Source organism: Carassius auratus, unplaced genomic scaffold, assembly GCF_003368295.1.
Source record: "Carassius auratus strain Wakin unplaced genomic scaffold, ASM336829v1 scaf_tig00026699, whole genome shotgun sequence".
Classification (NCBI taxonomy): Eukaryota; Metazoa; Chordata; class Actinopteri; order Cypriniformes; family Cyprinidae; genus Carassius; species Carassius auratus.
In genome coordinates this window covers 17,879-38,246 of record NW_020525541.1, presented here as the reverse complement: position 1 = coordinate 38,246, position 20,368 = coordinate 17,879, and the positions used below count along the sequence as shown (strand labels likewise).

At 40.7% G+C, this 20,368-nt stretch overlaps 1 pseudogene; it reads right to left on the bottom strand.

Annotated features, from left to right (window-relative positions):
- Positions 1-3,120: 3,120 nt before the first annotated feature.
- LOC113078822 (zinc finger homeobox protein 3-like) lies at positions 3,121-19,800 on the bottom strand (annotated as a pseudogene).
- Between the last annotated feature and the right edge of the window lie 568 nt (positions 19,801-20,368).

Below are 20,368 nucleotides of genomic sequence, written 5' to 3'. Positions count from 1 at the left end.
GTTACTTTACATTATTTAATAAAATAATAAATAATTATTACAACGCATTTTCAGTGTTGGCTTTCAGCCAAGTGCTTCCAGAATTAAGTACTGAATCTATAAAATAGATAAAAAAAATGCTAACATAGGTGATATTACGAGGCCATCCTGCCAACCATCTACCGCAGAGGTACTGTTATTTCACCCATTATAAGTTTGTTGAAGTTGTGTTCCCACATCGTTAGCAAGTTTGGATCGTTAATCTTGAAAGACTACCTGTAACTGTTTAATGAGGTGTCACGTGTTTGTTTTTTTTTCCCGTTGTTTTTTTTTTTTTCTTTTTTTGTTTTTTTTTTTACTTCACTTTTGACGCAAGGCCTCATGGGGCGTTGAACGTTGAGATGAGGCTCATGCGTCGTTGGAAACGTGTGGAAGAGTCATCTGCACCTCGCCAACCCGATGAAGGGAGCCGATGCACGAGTCATTAGCGGTAAATGCTTTCAGTTTTCCGCAAAGCCGCGTACTAATTGTACAGTAAAACATAATTAGTGCGTATTGATTCGTTTATGCCGTGATTTATCTCAGCTCAGACAGGAATACGATTCGCAGTACCGGTAAGTATGAGCACGGCTGTAAATCTCTTGGGTGGGACGATTGAAATACCTGAGGAAGAAAAAAGAACGTCTGTTTGGCTGTGGGTATGGAGGATTTTAATTTAATAAGTAAACTGCTAGTTGATTATTGATATGATATTCTATGATATTAAACAATGGGATAGCTATACACAATATTATCGTATTAACTAGAGGTAGAAATGTTGTTTCTTACCCATCCTGACTAATACATGATTCTGATTGGTCATTGGCAACTGGTGAGTCAAACATTTCTAAATAAAGATTGTTCATGGAAACACTATAAATCTTAGCCAGGACACCTAGTCTCTCTAAGTAAGCTGATAGATAAGTTTCAATCAAATCAACATTGTATGTGAATTTATTTGAATGCATTTGCCAGGTAATGGTTTAACATACAGTCACCTGGTCATTATGGCAAAATAAACCTCTTTTTGGTGAAAGAACACGATCCTGATCACCCTTTTGGTGTTTATTGTAATAATGACCAGCTGACTCTACGTTATCTCTTAAATATACCTTCTATTTGTGAGAATTAAAATAAAATTGTTCAAAAATGTTGATTAACATTACATACAGGTATACCAACATTGATAACATTGGATCCTAAATTTACATGAACTTCCCTTCCCCTATCTGCAGAGTAGATCATACTCGGGCATAACTCGCATATAAACCAAAAATATTTTTCCTCTTCTTAATAACCTTGTGCAATATATATATTTAGCACAAGTCAACACTGTTATAAAACACCATCGTTTGCTAATACACATGAACTTGAACTTCAGCTGCATTGATTTTGTCTCGTTTAACCTCCATTGATTTCTAGTGCTTTGGCTGATTGCCCGTCTCCTTTACACTGCCTCATCTGAGTAGGGTGCATGCAATCAGATTAAGGATATAGCAGAAACACACATGATCAAATCACGGAACTTCGATCACTACAAATTTGGTGTGCAAATTTCAGTGAAAATGTGTTACTTGCAGCCTTCAATCTGTCAGAAAGGGGAGTCATAAAAGTCTTTTAAAAAGACAGAGATTACCTGGGTGTTCTGAGGACCATAGAGACATGGCAGATTTTTTAAAGGATTTTATTCACTTTTAACGCTTGTATATAAGAGGACAGGAGACATTAGCCCAGTGAGTCACATGAATAAACACAAGTGCATCATGAACATACATTATTTGGCGATCGCTACAGTAATAACATTTCTAAGAGCACGCAGAGTAAACAGTCTCTCACAGCATGTCCAGACTCAGGCGTGAGAGCATACGACACAGTCCCCTTAGAAGTAGAATACAATGAAGAAAACAAAACAAAATCAACTGAAATGACAAATGTGATATTTAGAATGCAAACTTTGTATAAATATAACATCATTGGTTTTCAACATTGGTTGGCTAAGAGGAGAACATAATGTAGTTCATGGAGAGTCACAGTCTTCACAGTCATGTGTGGACACAACTGCAGTGGAACAGGGACAGTGTGTGTTTTACTGATGGTTGTCATTAAAGCTTCAGCGAAAAGCAAAATCAAGCATGCATCTTAGTACAAACCTACATTAGCAGCACACTCTATTTCCTCAACAATTAGACCCAGTACATTTAGTAGAAAAAAACAAGAAGATAAGAAACAAAATCAAAAGAGATAACCAGACAAAGAGAAAGGCCAGACACAGAAAAGCAAACTGTGTAATCTCCACCTCTATAATACAAACCTCAATGGCTGCACAACAGTGCTGTCCCACATCCTCAGAGTAAGCTTTCTGTTTTGTTTTGTTTATTTTTGGTTCTCTGGTTGTTTCATAAATGAGGTCAGAAATGTTCTAATAAATTAGCTAAAACAGTTTCTCGTAGCTGGCTCCATCATCTGAAAATTAACATTCGTTAAAAACAGTAATATTTTCTAAAGTATAAAGTTTTTTTACATCCTTTGTATGCACCAATGGTAAGACTACTTTATCTTTGGATTTTCCATTAAAGCAATACTGTAAGTTATTATTGTTTCATAATATCATCACTGTAATTATTGTTAGTCATGGCAAGTGCAGAATGTTAAGGAATACAATACCATGTAGTGAAGGTGAAATAAAACAAAAAAGCTACTGCCTTAAATGTGAAAGTATTCAAGGCAAAAGCAGAAGAAAAAAATAAGTGCACAATCGAAATGTTCTGCTTAGAAGACAACAAAAATAGATAATATCTTATAGATGTGCATTGATCTAATTCATACACAGATAGGGTCTTTCAACCTGGCTCAGTGCAGGAGAGGAAGTTGGTTGTACAGTGACAATTTTCAACAGCATTAGAGGGTAAATGCTATGTTTTAACATAAGCATGCCTAACAGCCTCAAGTGTCTTAGACTGGGACAATACAAAAGTTAAATATGCAAGTAATTTGTTTTAACCTACCATACAATTAAGTAATTTGAATCCAACAATCTACGCAACACCAAAATGTTCATACATGTATCTACCATTAACATTTTTTTTTTTTCATTTTTCAAAAAAAAAAAAAAAAAAAAGGCTAAATTATATTTTTCCACAATTTACAACAGTCTGCAATACACTTTGTGTCTGGACAAGTACATGTCCAGAAAGAAAAAAAAAGAAGAAGAAGAAAAAAAAGAATGTCTACTAGCTTAGTTGCAATTTCAGGACTTTGAAAACAAAACAGAATTAGACATTTTCATTCATTACACATTTCTTTTGGGCTTCATATATTTTCTATTGGTATGTCTTGTAACAGAACAAAATTGAGAGCTGTTGACCTGAGAGAAGACAACATCAAGATACATTACATAACTTCATTAAGCCAATAATATAATATCTTAACACTTGACAGGGCAAAAATAGTGTGGGCGTTTTATGTATGTTTTATGTCTGTTATAACGTACGCATTATAAACAGACTTTTGGTTAGTTAGGTAATCATGAAACCATCTTAGGTTCTTCACCAGTCTTTAGCTGTGCACCCTTTAGTTTCCAAACACTTTACATATACTCAAGTTTTAGTTAAAAACCAGCATATTAAAATGAAAAAAAAAAACATTCTACTGACACTTGTTTTTGGTTACAAGCTCTGTTAATGCAAGTTGGATCATACAGGATTCAGTCCTTTTAAAACAGTCTGGCAAACTAACTCTGGGTCATAGCTTTCCCAAGTGTAATCTACAGTGGAGACATTTTGTGTAACTTTCCTCCTGTTTTTTTTTTTTTTTTTTGGGAGTCTTTGATGCAGGCTGTGTCCAAGCCATAAAAACAATGGTTATAGAAGGCATCAAACCTCTTGCTCTAATATATTATGATGAGTCTTGTCCCTCCTCTGACTCGTTGCTGTCGCAACGCCCATCCAAGTGCAAAACCAAGTCAATTGGTTTTACGTGACAAGTCTTTGCAGGGCTTGTCAGGCTTGAGGTAACATTTGAAGGCGAAAGAACATGATGTGAAGGAGAAGCCGGTGAGCTTTGGAGATGTCTATTGGGCTGGTCAGAATTGGTTGGGTTAGGGATGGAGGTTGCAGAAGGAGTCCCTAAAGAAGACTGGGCAGTTGTAGAAGATCTCTGTTCACTGGATGGGTTTGACTGAGAGGTAGATGAGGACTGATATGAGGTAATTGAGGAGAAGCATGCTCTTTGGCATTCAGTCTCTCTGTAACTCTTTGTATATGCTGAGGGTACTCCAGATGTTTGATGAGCTCTGCATTCCCATGAAGAGACACCTCACAGGCGAGACAGTCATAAAGATGACCATCATTGCCTTCTGTTCTACATTCTGTTTTGGAGACAATACAGTGGCTTAGAAGAAAGTTATTGTCCACTTCTGGCTGCTTAGTGTTGACAGCGTTTATAAAGGGGGAATCTGTGGTATTGGTCGGGCCTTGCTTCTTGTCATGTTTGGATGAAACAGTGTCGTCTGCATTGAGACGAGCAGAGATTTGGCTAGGTTTTGGTTTCTCTGGTAGCTGCACTAAATGTGTCTGTTGCAGCTGCAGTCTTTGTTGCATCAGTGCACCCTGCAGATTTTGTTGATATTGCTGGAGAATGGAGCCTGGGGACAGCCCCATCAGAGCCTGTGGCAAGGCTGGACCATATGGGAACATGCTATCCATGCCAAACATGGGCTGCAGGAGGCCTCCAGGCATAGGTGTTGGAATATGGGAGAAAAAAGTGGAGGGAAGCCAGGCATCAGACAGGGCAGGAGGGGACTAGGGAGCAGAGCAGTGTGGTTAGTTTTCATTGCTGCATGAAGAGCTTGTAGCTGAGTTGGATCCATGCCACACTCTCTTCATTATTTGGAGTAGATACTGTTGGTCTGGAAGAGTCTGACTTTTCTTTATTTTTGCGAGAAGAATTTGCTCGATTAGAATTTCCAATGGAGTACTGTCAAGCTTGTTTGTGGGAATTCTGCTACTCTCAGTGTCATTTTCTTTGGGAAACTGGAATTCTTGTTCTGTGGTCTTTGGGGTCAAGACAGAGTTGGTTGTGCTACCTACATCTTTATCATCCATAGCTGATATGGCAGAAGAGGGTGTTGTGGTTGGCTTGCATGTCAGGTCATGTACAGGACGGTCCTGGAACCTTCTATAAAAATGAATGCATAAAAGAAGTAAGGATTACTAAAGATCTGAATTTTGGTAAGTGAATTGTTAATAATAAAAAAAGTGTAGGTTGGAGCCACATACCTGTTTAAAAAAAGTGTATTCCTTTAAAATAAAAAGTGTAGTTAGCCACATACTGTTTTTATGGAAGGAAAATCTTCAGTCATTGTGCTGCTACCACCTGGCATGCTTGCAGTGGTCTGCGTCTGCAGACTTGAGTACATTGAAGACTGGCTCAGACAATGAAGGGCAGTTTGGTTAAGGCCTACTGAGCTCAGCATATTTTGTGGTTGGACAATTCCCAGACTATAACTTGTATTTTTTAGATGATCCTTGGCCTCTTGTTGTGCCATCAGCTGACGAGTTAGATATTGATCTAAATATTCCTTTGTCTCTCTCCATCTGGCCCACCAAGGGCCTCCTTAACTTTAGTAAGATGTTGCTGGGAGAATACGTGGTCACGTATAGACAAGCAGCTGCTGTATTTAACAGAGCAAAGTGTACACTCTGTCTTAGGTCTATCAATAGAAGTACTCTCTGTGCAAATTGCTTTGCAAGGCTAAGCTTGGCCTTTTTCTCCTTGGCACGAGCATTCTGAAACCACACCTGAACAACCCTCTTGGCAAGTCCAATGTCATTGCCCAAGGCTTTACATTCAAGCATTGTAGGGGTTTTATAGTCACTAAAGCAGGCTTTGAGCACTTTCACCTGCAGGTTGGTCATCTGAGTGCGGTTGCGTTTTTGACTGTGTCTGTCACTATCACAGCTCTGACTGTTGGAGCTACCAGGGCTTGGTGAAGCTGGATCAGCCAGGCTAGAATTTTCACTGTAATCCAAGACTAAATCATTATCAAAATCTTTAGCATTAAAGCTAATTGAAGGGCTAACCAATCCAGAAGACATCTTTTCATCACTTTCAGAAGAAGCCTCTCTATCAGTGCTGGGAGACATGTGGTCAATACTGCCATGTGTAGCCTCTAGTGAGTCATGTCCTTCACCAGTTGTATGGTCCATGGCTCGTGTTAGTTTCGCAGTTATTCAGCTTGCTTTGTTCAAAATTTTGATAAACTGACATAGAAGGCATCTCAAAATCTTCCATACCATCACCTATAAAAGGTTTTGGGCTCAGACGCAGCTGATGTGAAGACCGGTCCATGCTTTTGCACACTGGAGAGTCATCAGTGGAGTTCAAAAACTGAGAATAATTGGCAAAATCAAAGAGTTCAGATTTGATTTGAGAACCTTCCTGATCTTGAGTCATATTAGGAATTGCCATACTACAGCCTGCATTCTTAGCTTCATGCCAGTGACGTGAACGTATATGGGCAGCAAGAGCAGTCTGTGCTTTAAAAAGAGCTCGACAGAATGGGCAGCGACGATGGATTTGAGATGGACCCAGTGCCCGAAATTGGCCTTTCCTCTCTCGAGCTCGGGTGTTCTGGAACCACACTTGAACCACGCGTTTCTTAAGACCAACCTCATTGGAGATATGGTCAAGCATCTTGCGTGTTGGATTGGAGTCCAAAAGATATTTCTGATATAATACCTCCAGCTGCTCAGGTGTTATAGTGGTCCTCATACGTTTGTCTCGCTGGGGTTCCTCCCCATTATTTTCCCAGTCATTTTCGAAAGAACTTGATCCTGCTTTCTCTTCAAGTTTCCTCTTCAGAGAGTTTATGGTTGAATCGGGAATGGTGGTCACTGTGGGTTGATTTGCCACTATCTGGGAAATTGTTCCTGAAAGCAGATGCCTTGCAAGCAGAGGATTAGCAGGATCAAACAGCATAAGAGGCATGTCTACAGGATGGTCTAGGAACTGTGGGGTGGGAAAGTAACTTTGGGCAAGGAAGTGCATTTGCTGGTGCTCTTGCCAATGTTCAAATGAGGGGAAGCTCAATTTGCATTGAATGCAGTGGTAAGGGCTCATATCCTGGGCTGGTTTCTGTTGCTGTTTTTGCTCAGTTGAAGGAGTATCCAAATGACTAATTATAGTTTGGGAGCTCTTTGACGGAGCTGGGCTTGTTTCAGATGTGCAGGAAATCTGTTGTTGTTTAGGAGGTGGGTGAGAGGGAATCTCTGTGCTTACATTTTGGTTCTCTTCACAGTGAGGCTTTGGCTGCTGCATTCTTTTCTCTAATTCCTCAAGCTCAGAGCTGATACTAACAGTCTGTTTAGGGTCAGAGGATGCTTCATTTGTTTGTTTAAGCTCTTCAGTGAGACATGTGTCCATATGCTCAGAATCAGTGAACTTCACATTAGTACTAGACACAGATAAACTGGGGCTTGAGCAAGAAGCTGCTTGTGTAAAGCAAGAGGGTCCAGATACTGGACTATGACACTCAGTCTTAAAATCCACTTCAGTTTCATTCAGATCATTCTGCATTTCCTCCTCATCATCTTTGTAACACTGCTCTTTTTGGTGATTAATAAGATCAAAATGCACTGAAAAACTACGTTGCATTTCTTACACTGGAAATTGTTGTTGGAAGTACGAAAGTAGCGGTCATTAGATAGGTCTCGACGTTCACTATCCTTCTCTCCTTCTCCTTGGTTCTCATAATTCTTCCGAGCTTTCTGTCTAGCATTTTGAAACCACACCACAATCACGCGGGTAGAGAGGTTAAGAAGGTTGGACAGTTGTTCAAACTCATCATCTTTGGGGTATGCATTGGCATCAAAAAAATCCTGCAATACTCTTAGCTGGTAGTCAGTAAACCTGGTCCTTGAGGACCTCTTACTCCCATAAATCTCTTGTCTTGGTGGTTCAGGAGAGGGTGGTCTAGAATCCACTTTTACATCTTCCAGTGTTGTGACAGGAGGGTTACTAAAGTTATAGGGAGAATCCTTGTTGCGTTGGCGTTCTTTGAATAGAGTGTTCCGAAACCAGTGCTTTATGACCTTATGTGGCAAATCAGATTTGTTGGCCATCTCATGGATTTGGTCCTCATTTGGAGAATTGTTGATATCAAAATACAGACGCAAAATTCTAAGCTGGTCATCTGTGATTCTGGTTCGAGGTCTTTTACTTTGTTGGAACATGGCTGGATTTAACTGCTGTTGATAAAACTGCAACAAATCAGGAGTCAATCCAGCCTCCACTGGGGGCAGATGGACAGGGACCTGAGGGGTTAAACCTTGCAAAGGTATGGGAGGCATAAGGAGTGGGGGGAAGAGTGGTAGTTCCATGGGTAAGGGAATTTGAGCTAATGGAGACTTAACTTGAGGAATGGAGACAGTAGCAGGAGTAGTACTGAGTGTAGAGGCAGGAATAATGGGTTGTACAGGCTGTTGTGGCTGTGGCTGCTGCACTGAAGAATTAGGAATCACAAGAGGGGTAGGAGAAGGGGATGAGACAGGAGAAGCATCTGAAGTTGCAAGTCTCAATGGGAAGATTTTGTCGTATTGCTCCCTGTAGTCTTTAGCAAATTTCTCCAATGACTTGATAGGGAATATGGAATGATGAATCTGCTCTTTATGGCTCTTTAATATCAGTGCATTTGAAAAAAGCTTCCCACAAGACTCACACTCTAACTTCTCCATATCTTCTGAATGACCCACATCTTCAGTGTCCGACAAATCCCTGCCATTTGGTATTGGCTCAGTAAGATTTTCTGATATCTTTGCTTATCTTCATTGTATTGCATGACTAATTCAAAACCAATGTTTTCAAGCAGTGCCTTTGAAGCATTCCCGGATGCATCATGGGCTATTCTGGGTGGAAGAAACTCACCAAAACCCTCCCCATTGGTTGGCATCTCTTTGTGTAGGTCTTCATTTTCTTGAGTTTTAGAACATTGTGTTTTTTCACCGGTGCCTACATTCTCAATTCCTTTGATTCTTCATTACTGTTTTGCCCATCTACATCCTTCTCAAATGGTAGATCATTAAGTTTCTGTTCATCCATTTTATCTTCATCTTGTTTCCGTTTAGAACCATATTTTGGGACATCTTTTTGGATGACTCCGCAATATCCTCATTAACATTAGGCTTTATTTTGGTTGCATTTAGCCCAGAACCTTTAAGGTTTACCTCTGGATTCATGCGAAACTCTCCTCCTGGAATAAGAAAAGGAAGAAGCAATTGCTGTTGCTGCTGTACTGGAAGAAGAGCTTCTGTTGCCATAGGAAACGGGTGTAAAAGTGCAGGATTGAATAAATGGGACTGAATAAGAGCAGCCTTTTTTTGGAGCTCTTGCTGGAGATGGACTTGAGCCTGGGCTAACTGCTGTTGTTGTAATGACTGAATCTGTTGTTGCTTGGTAGCTGAATCAAGCATGTTTATCAACTTGTTTCTCAATTCAGATGTTGAAGGATGACTGGTGTCTGGGTTTGCAGGTATGCCTTTGAGTTGATTGTTTTTTTGGTGGCTTAGACAAGCATTGTTCATGGTTGCAGGAGTGTTGGACAATGCCTTGCCTGGGGTAGGGCCAACAGATTCAGAACTAGAAGCAGATGAATCAAGTTTGGATGCACGAGCTTTGGTCTGGTGCAAGACAGAACGCATATGTATCTCCTAAGGTTGAACTCTGACTATATGCTACATGGCAAATACTACATTTAAATGGTTTTTGGTCTGCATTGTTAACTGGTTCTTGCAAGCCAGTTGACGTGTCCTGCAGAGATCGTTTAAGTTTGTGTAAGTGTGACACAGAGTTGTAGTGAACCAAGAGAATATTCTTCTGGGTGAAAGATTCCTTGCAAACCGTACATTTAAAAGGCCTTGATGGATCCAAAAAATTTCTCCAATGTGATATTCGGACCTTTTCTGAGAGGAAAAACAGGCTGTTTGGGGTCACATTCAACATTATCTTTAACCAAACTTGAATCATTTTCTGTAGGACTTAGTTTTTCCTCCAAATCACATTCTTCATCATCTTTCATCCCATGTTCTTCTGGTAATCCCTCCTCTTCATCAAAAGTTTGGTCTACGCAGATCAGGGTCTCACCCTTCATCATTAAAACACCGTAAAGCTGCTGTATCTGGGTTTCACTTAGGTCCAGGTGGCTTGTCTCAAGGTGTTTCCGGAGGGCCTGCATTGTACGAAAACTGCGTTGACAGAGGCAGCACATGGTCGCAGCTCTTATAGTATGATACCGAGAATGCATCTGCAACTTTTCAGGGGTTTTGAATGCTAGGCTACATTGATTGCACCGGTACTTGTAAATGTGGTGATCAGACATTGCTGTTGGAGATTTCTGGCCATGAAGCTGGTTGAAGTGGGTCTTGGAGTGCACTTGAGGATGTAAAGACTTTGTTACAGCCTTTCTGCCAACAAGGAAAAGCAGCATTGTTCTCCTTTGTGGATTCTGCATCTTCTGATGGTTGTTTATAGATTTTAGATGCCTCCAAGTGAGGTGTTGTACCTATCTCAGGTTCAGCATTGGCTGTATTTTCTAAAGAAAAATAAAAAAAGGTTGTGAAATATATCATAAAGCAAAATTCATTTTTAAAAACCTAAAAAACTGTCAAGCTTATTTAAAATTATTACAAATAAAGAACCATGCTCAACCAAGATTAAAAATAAAAACAAACAAATAGAGAGATTTATACTAACCATCCAGTCTCTTTGTTTCATTAACATTTATCGGCTTGTGCATCAGGTAAAAACATCTTCTCTGGCAGCACATCTGAAGCAATCACCTGATCACAAGGGAAAAAAGAAATTATAATAGGTTTGTTAAATCCATTTTGTGGATTAATTAATCTCATTATTAAGTCATTTGATCGTTATCTCTGAAAATGATTGGTCATTATGCTGTGTTCCTGCTACATGTGTGCATTAACGATGCATCATGCCAGAGAATAGACCCTTAACTCCAGATGGCAAAATGGAAATGCAGTCATGAACCAAAGTTCAAAGGTTAAGTATGAATGGAAGCCCTCTTTGGTCTATGACAACACGATTAGCTAACTTTGGATATCAAAAATGGCACTTTATTTAACTCCCTCTTTTTCTGTATCCACTCATCTTTAAAATGTGTAAATCAATGCAACTTTAAGGAGGGAGAGGGAGGGAGAGCAACCAAACAAAATGGCTGCTATTTCCAACACAAAACCCACCATTTCAGCAAAGTGCTATATTAAAGGCACATGAGGAAAGCACACAAGTCCTCTTCAAGGTCACATTTAATTTAGAACATAATTACCAGGCACAGTTCATAACGAAAATCACCTAGCACTGGCTCAGAACTAATGAAGCACAATTATTTTCATTACTGTACTTCAGTTCAGCTGGGGAAAGCTGGGGTGAGGAACGCAAAGTACCGAAGAGAGAAATCAAGAGAGATGGCAGAACAGAGGGCAAGGAAGACCAAGAAAGATGGGAGAGGGGAGAACACATGAATGGAAAGACAGACAGAAAAGCCTTTTACAAAAAAGCACTCAGCGCTAGCTGACTGAACTGGCAAAAAATGTCTAACCTTTCAGAGACAGTGAGGCATGTCTGCTTGGAGCTCAAACAAGCGCTGTGTGCATTAGTATCAATTTATATTCTGCAGATAAAAAAACTAATTTGAATATTCATTGGATCTGAGGTAGCTACCTCTCCCTTCCCCCAACTCAATGTCGTTACTTGTCTACGTTTGCTCGTGCTGGAGTCACTGAGGGCCTAAACACACCTTCGCACATTCACATTCACAATGTGCTGCACATTTTCTTGCATACATTTTTTACACCATACATACAAATAGAGGTCAACTTATGTTTTTTTTTAACATCTAGAAAACTGCATGGCTTATAGTCATAGCAAATAAGATATGGCCTACACAAAATAGCACAATTTAAATTAAACACTATGCAATATTTACTAAAAATAGTTATCAAATAATCAAATAATGATTATTTGTCCTGCCCCCTTTATATATTAAGGAAGTTATTTTGTTCAGGGGATTTTATTTGTTCTTACTACGTAACTTTTTTGCAGTGATGATTGTGGCTGGAACTGACCTTGGTTTTGTTTAAAATCCCTGGTTGCTTTATTTCTTTGCAAAATCACAAACTATACATATGTGCAAAAAAAATCTAAATCTACATAATACATGCATACTGTTTCTTTTTTTCTCACCGTGTTGATGAGCTTCTGAGTGCAGTCAGCAGTGACACTGTGCAGATGTGTGAGGTGGGTACGCAAGAGGGCAATACTGTGCAGTGTGTCTTGGCACAATGGACAGCGGACCACTGGCTGAACTGCATGCTGGTTCATCACATGACTCCTAAGACGCTCAATATCAGTATGATGGAACTGACAGAATGGACACTGCCGCATCTGAATGACAGAAAAGCAAAAAAACTTCAGAACTAAGGTTTTTTTGTACAATAATAACATACTGTTTTTGCAGTATACTATTCTTTTAAATAATATTAGGCTTTGTTTTTTTCCTGTGCACAATTGTATAGTGATGCATCAGATATGCAGTGGTATTAAATGAAGTAATTATGGTTGTTTTTCTTATATAAATAATAATATGGTATGTAGCATCAGTGGTTTTAAAGAACTTATAAAGATAAATAACATGGCAGTATCATGGTACATTTAATAAAAATGAGTGCAGAGCATGTTGCAGCAGACCTCTTCCTGTATTCGTGGCCATTTGCAGGGAGAGGGCTCAGCTGACTCGTCAGATCCAGATGACGGATGCTGAGGACTGCAAGACGACTCATTTTGCTCCACCTCCATTTGAATGAATCCTTCTAGGAGTAGAAGCAACCAACAGAGATCATTTATAAGGGGTGCACATTGTTGCACATTATTAAAAACAGTAAGCTTATTGTAAAACAGTGGTTCCCAATTGGTATCATGGACAGCAGGGAAAACAATGCAAATAAAAATATTTGTCTAATAATATTAAGTTACTGTGTTGGATTTTAAACAAAAAGATAACAATTAACAAGATAAACAATACATCTAATGAAATATCTGGGTATTGAAAAACTGCAACACTGCAAGGTTGGGCAAGAGATTTTAAGGACCTGATTTTTTCTCCGTTCTGTCTCCATTCATATTTCTGTTTTCCTGGTTAAGTTTAGCCTCCTTGGGCGAGTCCATTCCATTCTGATCTCCTTAAAAGCAAAAAAATAAAGAAATACAAATTCAGAGAGTGCATCACATTTGACAAATTCACGATCTGGTGTACTATGTAACTAGTCACTGCATAAAGTCTTATGTTTAAAAGTTTTTTGTTTTACAATAGCACATTAAATACAATAGTACTCCATGTGCTATTGTAAAACAAGGTTGAATGCAGGATCAAATCCAAACCTATAGGGGTCAGTCTCCACTAGCTTAGCTTGGAGAGACCCAACCAACCTGCTCAGACACATTAACACAAAAACAGACTGACACAATACAGTAATAATGCACACCACAAAAGTTACAATTATTGATCCTCTACAGCAAAACATACAAAGAGAGATATAAGAAAAGAAAATCAATGAGGAAGAGTTAGTCAACAGCATCAGGAGAGCTTCATTTAACTGGTTGGGATTTTAAAAGTCACAGGAGGAAGATAATGCAGCAGAGGTCAGGAGGGTCACACACAAAGAGTCCATTTCAAAGCACTAATTGGCGAACAATGCTGCAATGAGAGGCTTAAAAAAATTATCTTTATAAAATAGGTCTTTGCATTGTGCTCAGTTGAGGCTGTTGTGCTAGTTGTAGCTTTCTTACCAAAAAAGGCTTTTTTTTCTAAAAACTGAACTGACTGTATACGTAGGGATGACATTTACTGGCATTATTTTGACAACAGCCTTCAGTTTCGGCTTGTTGTTTTTTAATCTTGCCAATAAATCTACAATCAAAAAGAATCCATAGAGTTGGAAATGCGCAATGACGCTCTGTTGTTCTTTTGCAGCGTCTAAAAGCTTCAGTCGAGCTCCATAGGTACAAAACACACAGCCTCGGACACACTAAACCAGATACCCCATTCAATGCCCTCCCTCCCTCCCTCTCCTCATCCTCTTCTCTCTTGCTTTCTGCTTTCTTAGCAGAGTGATTGTTCTGCTACATGGGGGAAGGGAAAATAAGAACAGAGTTGATTTGGGTGGATTTTGGGAAGGGGTGGGGGGGCAGTGGAAACAAAAAAATGTATGAGGGTTGTCATAACAGACCAATCAAAGGCAGGCTGAGGTATCTTCTGGTGGTTCTTTGAGAAGGTGATTATGATGGAGGGTGAGAGAGCGAGCGAGAAAGGCCATCTGAACACCAATTATCCTGACAGACACGCTATTGATTTCCTATCAAACCAACACACCCATAAACACAGAACACATAACCTGAAACTGTCAAATCTGCTCTAGTTACGACCGCCCCATTGAGCCCTCTCTCTCTCAGTCATTTTCTCAAAGTCACACACACTGCTTTGAACCGGACCAAAAATATTAGTCTATTGTTGAGCATCTCTAACAGGGAAAATCACAACAAAGAAGCTTAGTAATGGAAATGTAAAAAATTTTTTTAACAAATACATCAATGAACAACGGCAACTAAATATACATAGCAATGAAGGAAATTATTATTACGGTCACATTCAATTTGCTACAAAATAGTGCATCTGAATTTAACTAATTTAACAGATGAACGGCTGTTTTAGGCAAAATGTTTTTTGTTTACCTGCAATAAATCAGAGTAATTAAGGCACAAATATTTTCATTTTGAAACCGCTTTCAAAATCCACTTCAAGACCTAAAGGTGGTTGGTTATGTATTCGTTCTGAATGGCCATGATGCTTCTGTGTGCACTTCTTTCTGTATGTACATCTTGGAAAAAACAGATGGCCGTGGCTCAGTGTGGTGAGGTCATTTTGGCCTGTAATGAAGTGATCAGATGCACCCACACATGCTAACACACTCCAGGCGCACACTCAACACACACTTCATCAGCACTTCCTTCTCGTCCCAGGGATCAATATACAAATGCTCAGCAGCATTGATCCAGTATTGATTATAAATTAGGCAATGCCCTGGTGTTCCTAAAGAGATCAAAAACCAGCTATTCAGCTGTGGAACTCCAGCACGTCATACGCAGCACTGATCCAATATTCCTACAGGTTCAAATTCATACTGAAACAGCTACTCAACTCTCACTCGCTGACGTTAGCATTGATTATACATGACACACTGGCTGTTAACATTTTCTTGTACTATGCGTATCACCATTTCTATTCATTGCTAATACTAATATACTGTATTTCATGATTCATGATTTTTTTCCACAATGTTTAAGATTTCTACATTTCTATTAACAATGTTTTTAAGAATATATATCAGGCTTATTCTGTGCCTTTCCTTTAAAATGTTAATTGGAGAATGTTAATTAACTCATGCCTTGTTAGCGTGTTGCACCTTTATTGGCTGCATTGACTGGCTAACCCTCTAGTTTAGCCTCTTTCTTGCCAGTGAAGGTGTTACAAATGTGATTATTGGCAAGTCAATTAAGAAAATCAATTCCTACCATTCTATACAAAAAGCACAACACTGACTCTTTCTCTCTATCTTGCACACAAATGCATATGTACATATACACATACAAACAGGCTGGGTGCCAAGGACAGGATTTTGTTCAACTTATTAGCTGAGCTTATTCTGTGTTAGAATTAAATGTTAACTGCCTCCACCATCCGGGTTTTCTAAATTACACCAGTGTAAATATCTGCCCTCTTTCTATTTTTCGGCATGTCTGTCAGCCCCTCCCCCTCTGGTGTTCTGTTGTGTGTTTCAGAGCCTTGAGAGTCAAAAGCACAACACACAAGGGGCAGTTAAGTCTTTGATTTGGGTTTTAAGGAATTATCCCGGACTTTCTCCCTAACATGAATCTAGCATCAAAAGCAGGTGTTCTGCTTATGATTGTGTTGGATTCTGCTTATTTTCCTCACCTGAAATGTGACTTTAAACTAACTGGTTTGAAGAGACAGTTTCTGGTGCTTTGCAAAACCCTTGAAGGTAACACAGTTTTCCATATCCAAAGTCATTTACAATTCACACCATGCATGTGTGTCTCATACCATTTTCTTGAGCAGAGCTTTTTCGGATTGTAAAGATGGCACCAAGCTCCTCCCCATCCTGCAGACCCTTCTTGATTCGCTGTAGTCTGAGCAGCCCCTCCCCTCTCTGGTGGCTCAATGAATGGGAGTGCTGCACTAAAGAAAGGCTGTTTTGAGTTGAGAAATCACACAGCAAACAGTGCAGCCAGACATCTTCAGACTCCTCTCCATCCAGTTGCTGCAAATACTGAGAGAAAGCGAAGATAAACATTAATAATACATGCATGTGTGAGAGTGAAAGGAAAGGAAGGAAATAAGGAGAGAAGTTAAATCAATTAATAAAACACTCTTCTACTTCATCGAGCTCACATTTCAACACCAGTAAATAACATACTCAAGTACTTTAGCAGAAGCCATATATTGACCATATAGTCATAAATTATCCATATGTGGCTTCCTCTAATGTGGACAGCACAATACAGATCAATTCAGGATCAAAACAACCCTATGTAGCTGTTACTTAACATGCTTTGTTCAAATAAACATTAAAACTCTCCTTCTGTCTGAGGTCTGGTGAAAGAAGAGCAGACAGATAAAAAGAAAATGAACCCAGTGAAACATCACATGCACACGCTAATCACGAAAGCACATACACACAACCATGGTGAGAAACACCAGTCCACTTGTTTTACAGAACTCTAAACTGATTAGAGATGTGCTGAGTTAATGGACTACATTAGCAGGAGGGAAAAAATAACATACAATCTATCTCAATTACCAAAGAGGCCATGCTGGCCTTTGGAAGAATTGAGTCACTCAGGGATTCTTGGGCTTTTTGTTTTACTGACAGGAAAATCTTTTTGTTTTTTTTGTACTTTTTGTACACTGGGATTCTGGTTTTGAATTGTGAGATTTACCTTATATAGTCTCAGGCTTGACTCATGCCTGGAGTTCATGGTGTGTAGCTTCAGTTTCTCCAAACTACTCGCCTCGTAGTCACAAGCATTGCACCTGAGCTGCACCTGACTTCCAGCAGCAACACACCTAAGGCGCCACTCTTCTTCCTCCTCCTCCTCCTCGCCGTTTCCATGTTGACCATTGGCTTCTCGAAGGTGTGCAGCTAGCTGGTAGCGCTGTAAGTGTTTGTCTGTCTGGCAATGCAGTTGGAAGTTAGCCCGCAAAGGTGTGGCATAATGGCAAAGGCGACAATGATGGGTGTCTCCGGTTGTGCTCCTCCAGTAGGAATTGGGTAATGATCGCTGCATGGTCAGGTGTTGACTTAGCTCCTCTAGAGTGTCACAAGAAAAGCAGCCACATAGAATGCATTCAAAGAGTTTCTGTGAGGAGATTTCATTGCAGGGCAGTTTAGTCTGAGGTTGGCAGACACGGTAAAGTTCAGTGGTATTGTGCTTACGTTGACGTTGCATGTGTGCCAGGTTCTGCTGCAGTAGAAGCACATTGTGTGTGTGCTTTTCACTGGTCATGTGGATTCTGAGGTTCCGTGCCACATTGGTTTCATAGTCACAGACTTCGCACCGCCACGATGCATGACCTCGGAGCTTAGATGGAGAGGGCGAGTTGGCTTGGGTGGGTTGAGTGAGAGTAGAATGTGAATGGGTTAAAGGGTTGGGCTGGGATGCTGGGCTGTGCGCATGTGACTGCATCTGCAGGCTCTGCATGTTGTTGAGGTGTTTGTCCGATTGCATATGGATGCTCAAGTTGCCTTTGGTGGTGGTGGAATATTGGCAGACTTGGCAGCGGAAGGGCTTGTATCCGCAAGAATATGTTTCACCTCTTGCTAGGCGTGGGTGGCTTTGCCCACTGCTGCAGTATGGGCACTGTTCAGACTCTGACTCTGGGTGCTTCTCCTTCATATGGGCCTCAAGAGTTTGCTGATACTTGTAGTGCCAGTTGCATTTCGGACATTTCAATGTCTTGCAGGAATTTCTGGTGTGTACCAGAGTGGCTTGAATGCCAGAATTGAAAGATGATCCTTGGACATCGTCTCCAGCTGCAACGAAGCCTCCATCACCAGCCATCACCAACCTTCCTCTAGAGGCCGTGTCTGGGTGCCCTTCTTCAAGAGTAGGCTGACCAGTCTGGGTTAAGGTGGGACTGAGAGTAGGCGACGTGGAATGGCTATGATTATTGGGCAGGTCACAATGAGTGACATGTTTGTTATCTTCAGACAACCTGGTGGCAGATTCCATTACTATGGCGCTACCTTTATCTAAATGATCATTTGGTTCTGTTGCTGTGGCACTCTCTTGGTGGGCAAGTTGTTCTGTAGAAGAGACCGTGGATGGGTTTACCACAACAAGGAAAGCAGGTGCAGGGTCGTGGCAGTTAAAGCTTGTTCCACACTCTGACTCAGAGTCTGTAAGGGTTTTGGTGTTGTTCATAAAGCTGGTTGCTGTTGTTACAGAGTTTGTAGGTTTGGAAATGCTTTGGTTTGACAGAGCAGCTTCAGTAATGTGCTCTTGTCCGCTACTGCTGCTAATACTTTGAGCACCATTATCTACAGTGCTGCCTACCTCTAAACACAATCTCCTTTCTCTTACCTCACTACTTCCTCCATTCTTTCTTATCTCATCCTCCTTGCCCCTTTGTGTGCCCTCTCTTCCCAGGGTTGAAGGGTCTTTGGCAGGGCTTGGTACTGAGGTAGCAGGGGAGGTTCTGGGTGAAGAGGGCAGGAGAGGGAGTCCAGGTTTAGAGGTCAGAGCCTCTTCATTTTCTTTCAGTCTTGCCGTTTCCTCTGTGCTGTTCCCTGAAGTCAGAGATTCCAGGTTAAATGGTACCTCAGACTCACAATTCCTTTTTTGTTTTAGGAAACAGAGGAGTGGCCGATTGCCTGGGCCGGCAGGCTTTAAGATGGCAGAGGTGTGTTTAAATGAGAGCAGATGTTGTTCTTCATCACTGAAGGTGATATTGTGTTGCTGAGAAGCATGAGCCCTAAATGAGTGTGTACGGCCAAAGGACAGCCGACACAGAAAGCACATCAGGATGTGTTTGGTTAGACCGGACCATGTCACTTCTGTCTCTGATGATCCTGCCACGTCAGGAGCACTATCTTTGGATTGGCGGGTCACCAGAGCTAGACTCTCACCATCGTCAAGGTTATGCAATTGGAAGACATGAAAAATCTGTGGAGTGGGTTTTTCAGATGAGGAAATGTAACAGGCTCTAATGGAGGATGGATCGCCTAATGAGGAGGAGGGCTTACCACTAGTAAGTCTACTCTCCATCACATAGACAGACCCATCAGGCTGGTATAGGATCTCTCCAATAGGCCTCTCCAAATCATCACATTCTTCCTCTTCATCAGCCTTCTCATCTGCTTCTTTTAACATCTCTCTAGTTGAACATTCATTAACCTGTTTTTCCCTAACTCTTTCTTCATGCCTCCCAGCAAGTCTCTCCTCCTCAGCCTGCCCCACTAGTCCACCCTGCTTGGACAGATTCACTGTGCTCCGATGAATGGCTTGATCTCTGGCCATCAGGAGTGGACTGGGGGCCAGTGGTCTGCAGAGCCCAGGAGGCTGTTGTGTGTGGGGGCCAGACGCTCCATTGTTGGAGACAGAGTCACAACACTCCATTCTCTGAGCTACTGAGCAAATTCATCCCACCCTGGCCTAGAGAGAAATAGAAAATAAAGGGGTCAAATTTAGAATCCAAATCACTTGAATACTGAAACTTTTTTGAATTTTACAAAATTACAGCAACATATGAGGTATATTAAATTTGACCAGCATAACAAACTTTAGTGTCACTATTCAGAGAGAAGCAACCCTGGAAGGGTGAAGAAAAACAGAAAGAGTTCTAGATTGTGATCAATAGCTATTTGCCAAGCTGTATTATCGAGAGCTGAATATTACATGAAACAATTCCTGGAATCACCAAGATCTGCTCAATTAAATGTCTCTGTCTGTCTCGGCTTCTCCATCTGCATTATATTTCCCTTTAGGCAACTGAGCAGAACACAGGGCCGTGTCTACGCGGGATTGCCCCATGACAGTGCCCCCGGAATAAGTTCCCTATTGACTCTAGTCCCAGGTTTCTCCAGAGACATGCCCCTACAGGCCTTGATCAGTACAGCAGCTGAAGTGAATTAAATTGAATTCACTAGTTCACGCTTACATATAATTAGCTGAGGTATGGTATGCGTATTTGGCGTGCTGTCCG